Source organism: Mytilus edulis, chromosome 1 (assembly GCF_963676685.1).
Source record: "Mytilus edulis chromosome 1, xbMytEdul2.2, whole genome shotgun sequence".
NCBI lineage: Eukaryota > Metazoa > Mollusca > Bivalvia > Mytilida > Mytilidae > Mytilus > Mytilus edulis.
In genome coordinates, this window is record NC_092344.1 from 35,735,019 (window position 1) to 35,744,339 (window position 9,321).

The window sequence follows — 9,321 nt, forward strand, 5'->3', positions numbered from 1 at the left end:
GACAGGAAAATTTTGCACTGGAGGTAAAACTGCAGATAACATAGATCGATAACCTGCTATTGTCCTATATTGCAAACCAGAATGAAATAAATAAGCCAAAAAATCGGCAATCTGATTCAAATTTGCTGAATATGGATCAATTTGTCTCTCACCACACCAGCTATTAAACTTTTCGAATTTTGAGGAATAGTCCTTTTTGGTACCATCGCGCCATGAAGCTGAGAGCAATGTTCTTGCTGATTCAGAAAATCCCTCTGTTTTAAAACGTCTGTCGAAAGAAGCCATGCTGTCAGATTTAATATTTTTGGATTTGGATGAAACATTTTCATTTTGGACTGAGACAACAAATTGTCCATTACTGGTAGTCTTATTGGGCATACTATCAGTAACTGTAAAATCTCTGTGTACCAGTGTCTCCTTGGCCACTGGGGCGCAATCAAGATAATCTGACAGTGGAACTGCCTCATATATTGCAATATCCTTGGAATCAGACAAATTGGGGGAAACACATACGCGTACATGTTCTCCCAAGGAATTGTCAGAGCATCCAAGGCCAAAGCATTGGGATGAGGAATCCAAGTGCAAAAGATTTCTGTCTGGTGATTTTCCCATGACGCAAACAAATCTATCAAAGGAGTTCCCCATATCTGAAAAATCTGCTGCACTTTTGACTTGTTCAGAGACCATTCTGTCGGACAAACCTTTTCCCGACTCAAATGATCTGCTAAATAAAATTGAGAATGGAAATGGGGAATGTGTCAAAGAGACAACAACCCGACCAAATAAAACATTCTTCTTGCCCATAATATGGGCTGCTTTCAATACTATGTTGTTTTGAATTACTATCTGCCATAGCTCCCAAGTCAAGTAACATAAATTTGGTGACTTCGTCCCCCCTTTACGATTTATGTATTGCACTACGCTTGTGTTGTCGCTCCTTATCAGAACACATTTTGCCTTCAAAATTTTCAGAAAATGCTGAACTGTCAAAGTTACAGCTTTCATTTCCAAACAATTTATGTGCCAAAGTTTCTGTTCGGAGTTCCAAACTCCCTGAAAAATCTGTTTTCCCATATGACCCCCATAACCTTTCATTGAAGCATCTGTCGTTATGGTCACATTGATTTTCGGCAATTGCAAATATCGGCCTTTCAGCGTGTTGGCTGAATTTTTCCACCATAAAAGATGGGATTTCAGATGTTGTGTCAATGGAACATGTGCCAACATATTTTTGCTGACTGGTCTCCAAAAACTTAACAAATGAAGTTGGATGGGCCTCATAAACAGACGAGCATTGGGAATCAACTCGATGCATGATGCCATCATCCCCAAAATTTTCAAAAAATCTAGAGCCAAATTCTGACCTGAAAGCATTTTTTCTAGTAATATTTGTAATTTTTCTATCCTTTCCATTGTTGGATAAACTAGGCCCTTGTCTAAATGAAAAACTCCCCCTAAGTAAGTTATCACTTGACTTGGAACTAGGCTCGATTTGTCTATGTAAAGCCTAGTGAAACCAACAGATTGAGACATTTCAGACGATCCTGAACTAATTTCTGTTGGTCCTGATTGACTATCAACCAATCGTCTAAATATACTGACATTCTGATATTTTGGATTCTCAGATATGCAGCTACTACTGACACCAGTTTTGTAAAAATTCGAGGAGCACATGTTGGGCCAAAGCACATTGCTTTCCATTGATAACATTGATTTGCTATGCAAAACCTCATGTACGGACGATGTTTCTGAAAAATTGGTACATGGAAATATGCATCGCTCAGATCTATTGAAATTGCCCAATCTTTTGGTTTCACTAGATTTATGACTTTGCTCATAGTGTCCATCTTGAAATGGACTTTCTTTAGATGTGCATTTAATGGTTTTGAATTTGTCACAGGTCTCATTTCCCCGTTTTTCTTTGGCACCAGAAATAGTGTACTGTAAAAACCTGTGAGAGATTCCGGAAAAAATACTTTTTCTAAAGCATCTTTTTCTAATAAAGAATTTATTTCTGCCAAAAATATATCTGCGTTTTTGTGAGATAGTATTGTTTTCTTGATGCCTGTCCATGCAGTTCTTTGAAGAAATTCCAATTTGTAACCTTCCTTTATTATAGAAAGTACCCACTGATCTGTTGTTATCATTTTCCAATTTTGAAGAAAATATTTTAGACGCCCCCTACCGGAATCTCTGTACACATCATTAAACATGAGCCTACCTTTGAGTCAACTGTTGTTCTTTCTGGGGATCCGAAAAGACCCCCGGCTACTCTGACCAGTCTTGTTGGTCTTGTCCTTATTCGACTCTTTGGCAGGACTCTTATAGCCTCGATTGTCTCTTTGTGGCTGTCTCCCACTATTTGATGTCTTAGGCACATTGAACCTATTGTTATTTGAGCCTCTAGTCTTATTGACATTAACAGTATTATGCTCAACATTGAACTTGGGAACTTTATTTTGCCAATCTCTGTCAAAATCTGCCCTTCTTTTCCTACCCTGACCTAGTTCATGTAATAAATCATTTAATTGATCTTTTTGTTCCTTGCGCTTTTCAAGGCATGACTTAAGACCATTCCCAAAAACACCTTCTCCTGATAGAGGCAAATATTGAGTTTTGTCTTTAATATCAGACAAATTCACAAGACCTGAATCATGTGATGCAGCCCTACGTCTGACTAAATGAAAGAATGCACCAGTCCTACCCGACTGGTCCAAAGACTTAGTAGACATTGCGCACAAATCTTTCACAACTTGACAACATGATTCTTTCTCCTCATGTTCTAAAGACGGAGAATTTTCAAGCTTCCCAAGCAGAGTACCCATTGTCTGTTGCATATACATGCCTGAAATCACATTCATTCGAGACGCCATTTGTCCTTGATATGAAAGTTTCTCAATCTGTTTTAAAGGCTGTGTATATAATTGCCTATGGCCAGTATCCCACGACTTTACTGCCTTAGACCCATGGTTCTTTCTCATCATTGGCTCTAGCAAGTCGTCCAGACTAGGAACTTGCAAGAACTCTACAGCACTATCATGCACAGGAAAACAACTCCTGTATTCCTCTCTATATGCGGAAAGTTTCTCTGGGTGCTGACACCGCCAGGAATTTTCCAAAATAGTGACTCGTGCCTGATCCATAATCAAACCAACACTACCCTTATCATTGTTTGAGGCAATATCCTCACTAAAACAATTCTGACAAAACATTATGTCTAGTAATATTGTATGAGCTTAACTCAACATCTTTGTTTACATCATTTGAAACAGATTTTAATTGTACATGTTTCATAAACCTTTCACCTTTTCTAGCAACACTACCTGGTGACTGTTCAAATCTAATTTCGCTCTCAATATCCGACTCATTGTCAGAGCGAATATCACCCAGTATATCCCTTTCTATCGGGTTAACACGAATAGAAATTTCCGACCTTGCGTCGAAATCTATATTCCTAGAAATTCTAGGAGAACCCAAATCCTCGTCTAGATTCGAAACTAGTGGAATAATGGGTCTAAGGGTGTCAGATCTGAGCAAACCTTGTGTATCTCTATTCTGACCCCTTGAACCTGGATTAGTTTCAGATCTGGGCATACCTTGCGTATCCCTATTCTGAACTATACTCTCGTTGTTATTTGCCCCTCTAACATTTAAAAACGACTACATCATGCTAAATAATGTGTCAAACTTACTATCAAAATTGTCTTGCAAACCTTTGATTTTTTTGTCACACTCCTGCTGCAATGCAGATGACTTTGACGGCTTTTTCATAGCTTTACCAGTGGTTTTGGTTCTGGACATATCTTTCTCACTTGCCGGTAAAAAAGATGGCGTATCTTTGTTTACCTGAACTTCCGAATTCTCGTGCACCTCGAGATCGGATTCCATACTCAAATATATTTAAATTTTCAATTTAAACGATATAGTAATAATACTTTGTTGGCAGTTGCTATTTGTCCGGCTAACCGGACAAATAGTACTGAGGCTATTTGTCCGGCTAACCGGACGAATAGTACTGAGGCTATTTGTCCGGCTAGCCGGATGAATAGTGCTGGGGCTATTTTTCCGGCTAGCCGGAAGAATAGTGCTTGGGCTATTTGTCCGGCTATAGTCACAATAATATTGCTAAGAATATTTGTCCGGCTAGCCTGATGAATAGTGCTGGTAATATTTGTACACTAGCTGCATTAAAATTGTAGGGACTATATTCCTCCAGTTGTGTTTTTTAATTTGTATATTATGTTTGGTCAAGATTTGTGTAGTGACACTATACAAATCCTTGTGGTTTGGTTAATAGGTGTGTAATTTATCTTCATTTCTATATCTTTTGGTGCTAAACACAAGTAATTGATCGCCAGGCAAGAAACAAGCAGGATGATGCTTAAGTTAGACAATTGACAAGCATGACAAGTAAAGAAACTTCATGGTTTAGGACCAAAATATGAAGTTTTCAAAATATAGGACAATGAATGATAAGAGTTGAACCATGACCCTCAGGTAGAAAATGTATGTTAAATAATAAATAAAGATTTAACTATTTAAAAAATTATCACTATGACAAAGGGGATGACCCATGGGAACATCAATGATTTCATAGAAAAAGTCTTGCAATAATTGTTTTCTGTTTGGTATAAAAATAAATAATTAAGATTCGTTTTGTTACATCCGGTGATATGTTTATTTGGCAACAACCAATGGCAGTCAGTAATGTATAAAAACATCCTTTTCAAACAAAAGTCACATTCAACAGCATCATCATTTTCTGTTTTAATAAAAACATTACAGTATGTACAAAGAATATATCCACCCTTTTGTTGTTTTTCTTTTACAATAGATAATATATACAACCATGCAGATGAAGTTAAATATTTTTGAACAATTGTCAAATCAACATAATCATCTAAACATCGGTAAGGTAATGAGTCCTCCGATAATTCAACCAAATCTTCTTCATCCAGTAATGTCCCTCCTGATGCCTTCATTACACTATCTACACTAACCAACCAACTAAGTATTTCTGCAGAAAAAAAATAAGTAAGTTATACATAATGCACAATATGTATTCAAAAAGTAACATAAGGTTCAATGAGTGTAAACAATCATTGCAACAACTATTTCAAGAATTAGTGTAATATCATTTCAAAGATAATCAAAGCATTAAACCAAAAAGCTTTTATCCACATTATTTGAACAATTAAGAAATGACTGTAATATTTTGTCTGTCTATGAAGAAATAACAAAAAAAATTTGGTGCACACTGAATATGCGCGTAGCGGGTTATTTAACAGTGTGCACCACATTTTTTCTAAATTTTTAAAACGTCGAAAACCATGAAAAAACGTTATCATCACGGTCACATGACTAAATTATGTCTATGGCCTGATAACAAAATAACGTCAGCCAATCAGAAGACTCGTTACATCCAAAATTAAATTATTGGTGGATAGTTGTCTCATTGGCAATCATACTACATTGCCTTATTTTTAGTGTGTTATTAAGCCATGATGTCTTGTTGTTTGTGTTTTTAACTTTTTGCTTGTTGTCTTCTACGTCTGTTTTAACTATTTATGAACAAAGCATCTTGATTTAACAAAAATGGATATTTGAATACAATTGGCAAATTTCTAACATAATTTAGTATTTATAGAAGAAAACAAACCTCTTTCTTTTTCATCAACTGTTCTCTTAAAGAAAGGAACAAGTTTGTTCTTTCCTCTTTTTTTTTGGTAAACCAATTACAGTCTGTTGGCTTCCTTTTGGCCTTCCTTTTCTTTTTAGTTTTGTTGGCATCTTTAAATCACTAAGGCTTCTATCTAAAATTAAAAAAAATGTTTGAAACCAACTATATGAGAACTTATATTAATCCCTTTCCACTTTGCGGGTCGAGTGCTGCCTTGTAGCAGCATTTGCCTGCTCTTTTTCGAAATCTACAAGGGTGTCTTTAACGTGCAAGATATATGGCTCTCTCTTAACACGGGTCAGCCATTTATAGTCCCCTTCCGACGGACTATCATGGTTTCCTGAGGACCATACTCGGAAATGGTGTCAAGGGAGATCAGAAAAGCTATAGGAAGATGTGGTGTGAGTGCCAATGAGACAACTCTCCATCCAAATAACAATTTATAAAAGTAAACCATTATTGGTCAATCTAGTCTGTTTAAATGAACCCAAACAGTTAATAGTTACATTTGTTATTGTCATTGTAAAAAGTATGCAAGGATCATAAGTCATAAACAGCACAATAGACAAAAATCAATATAATCTCCATTTCAATGACCATATCAAAATTTTCACCTGAAAGAATGGTTTTCATGTTATGGAATAGAAATGATGAACAACATTTAACTTTGAAATGGATGAGGTAAACTTTTTTCAGAAATAATTTTTAGCCTGCCACCCAGCAGAACAAAATGAGTTATATATTCATGATAAAGTGCTCAAATAATACCGACATTAATACCGCCGTGTTCAGTCATTATCCCAGCATTTCAATGATCGGGTTTCACGCTGACCCCTGCTGCTGCTGCAGATAATATTACGTCATGCGCGCAAGTGTATGATGAATTTGTGACATGCGCATTGCAATGGCCGGACAAATAGTCTCAGCACTATTTGTCCGGCTAGCCGGACAAATAGCCACTCCGTTCTTTGTTATTTAAAGAAGTCTTCAATAGAAAAAAACTCAATTTCTAATTTTGATGAAAACTTTGCAGCGACGAGAACATCTGTTCGCTAGCTCGCAAAAATTAAAACTGATGAGAATACCTCTATTTACCTGTATTGGGGTGTATCACACAGGTAAGGTGATCGGACATCCTAGGGATGTTTTTATTTCTAGATCACCTAGATGTTTGCGATGAGAACTAGTTAACGCGAATTAAGATGACTGTTTGTCTATTTCTCATGTATGCATTAAGTTAAATTATGGCCCCTTACATAATCAATTTGCCTTTATTGTGCTTTTCACTGTCAGAAAATCTTAACAATTAATGGTATTTGCATGGAAAATGAATAAACCATTTAATCTTGCTGATATAACATCATAAAAACATTCTTTGTCAAAAATAATGTCTAGTCAATGTAAAGAAACCCCTATTTCTATCTCTATTTCAGACCAATATGAGAGCTAAATGAATAAGTAAGGACCCCTTTACCACATACTGGTTCCCCAAAAGCTGCTACTGGTGTCATGTTACATCAGAACTACAATTTAAACCTGAAGAAAACTAGTATAGCTGTACTTATGTTGAAAAATATAAGAAATTATGTAATTTATTTATTTCGGTGAAAATAATAGGATGTACATGCAACCGAAAAATGTCGCGTCTCAAATTTCAGTGGTTGCACATGTGTCAGACACTGCAAAAAGTTAAAGCGAGCATTTATAATTGAAAATGTTTTGCAAGTTACATAAAAATAATGAAGTTCTACTTTCTAGGTAAATTTTTACATTATTACCCACAGATCAGGCAAAATTTGCTTGTTTTTATCATAGTTGCCCTTAATCAAATTTTTATTGATAAACTTACAAATTGCATAGGTAAAAAAAAATCCTTTATTGATTTAGTGTAAAAATATATATCCCCCTTAAGGTGGCACGGTAGTTTTTCCTGGCCCATAAGGGATAATGATAGCCTTTTTAGAATTTTCACCACTTTCTAACACTGAAAATAATTCTACATTCAGTTAACTGCAGTACTTTCATTTTACTATTCACAAATGAATTTGAATATGTATCATGACCGTTTACTTTTTTTGGTATTTTTAAAAACCTAAGGCCACTAGTACTTTAAGGTCTTTTATGGTGCAGTGAATACAAAATTTCAAAAAATTCTCAAAAATTCATTTTCATCTGTAAGTAAAATCATTTCATATTTTTTCTACACCTGATTCATCCCTCAGTTTGGGAAAGTAAGTTCAGTTGATACTGTATTTTTTGTCCAATCGCACTGTTTAGATACATTTACCTAAGTAGGGTACACAAAAGAGCAACCTGAATTCTGGAATGCAAATCTACCGTGCCACCTTCATGTCGTCCATGAAATATACTTGATCGCTATCATTTTTGCCTTTAAAGAGCGGTTCTTCCCAGTCAAAAAAGTGCCTTTCAGACACCGATCGCCGTAAACGAAAGCAACTATGATTTTTTTTCCCGATTGTTAGAAAATCTGTAATTTTTCATGACGAATCCGTATTGAATAATTTTATTAAAAAATCTGTGTAAAGTATTGACAATCCACATGTAAACACCTGTTTTTGCTCCTAGAATTTAGATTTAAAAAAGGAGTTAATTTCTTAATTTTGGAGATTTATATTCTAAAAGGAGGGTACCCCCAAAGAAAAGGAGCAACTGTTTCATAGCTGGGTTGAGTTCAATATCGTAGTAGCTACGTAGCGGCTACGTAGATGCTATCAATATCTATGTAGCAGCTTGTCTAAAGCTACACGTTCAATAGTTCAAATATACGTAGCAGCTACGATATTGAACGCGGCCCAGGGTTGAGTTCAATATCGTAGCATCTACGTAGTGCTACGTAAATTTTGACTATTGAACGTATAGCTATAGACTAGTTGTTACATAGATATTGATAGCAGCTATATATGTACGTAGCGGCTACGTAGATGCTACTATCTTTAACTCAACCAGGTAATGCAATTTATTAATATTGGTTGAGAAATGTATTAGTGAAAATAGTGGGATATATTTACCCAATCAAAATATATAGAACAACCGTAATGAAGTCTTTTTTTAAGTATAGAAAAATTATCTACGATCGGACAATTTTACTATCGATGTTTCGATGTTATAAACTGAAATGTTCGTTTGTAACGCCCAGTTGACATATCGTACGTGTTAAAGACATTTAAACTAAGGGGTCAAAACCCAGAGTTCCAAATCATTGGTGAAGAAATCACCCCTTCGTAAATTCACAAGTTGGTTGACCGTTGGGGAATATTCGTTTCACAGATGATAGCGGATATATGTTCCGTATGTCGTTACTACAATCACGTTCCGTTTTCACGAATCTGACCTACCGAATTAGACTTATAACCGGGTTTGTACTAAAATGAGCAATAAGACGCGGGTGTCACATGTGAATTTGTTTGTCAAATCCTTCCAGAGCACTTGAGATTATCCCCAGTTTTTGGTGGGGGTCGTGTTGCTTAGTCCTAGCTTAGTCTTTATTTTTAGGCAGTTAAGCTGCCTTATGCGAGCGCCCTAGATTTTTGTTCTACCCAATAAATGCTGAAATATGTGCCATTGTTATTATCTAGCTGGATATCATGTTATTTATAACTAGTTGGACAGTTTTTTCATAC

General features: G+C 35.8%; 1 long non-coding RNA gene across 1 annotated transcript; it reads right to left on the bottom strand.

Annotated features, from left to right (window-relative positions):
• Nucleotides 1-4,650: 4,650 nt before the first annotated feature.
• On the bottom strand, nucleotides 4,651-5,895 carry LOC139519390 (uncharacterized). Its single transcript, XR_011663576.1, has 2 exons — nucleotides 5,660-5,895; nucleotides 4,651-5,017 (listed from the first exon to the last, which is right to left on the bottom strand). It is a non-coding gene; the product is annotated as an uncharacterized lncRNA (long non-coding RNA).
• Between the last annotated feature and the right edge of the window lie 3,426 nt (nucleotides 5,896-9,321).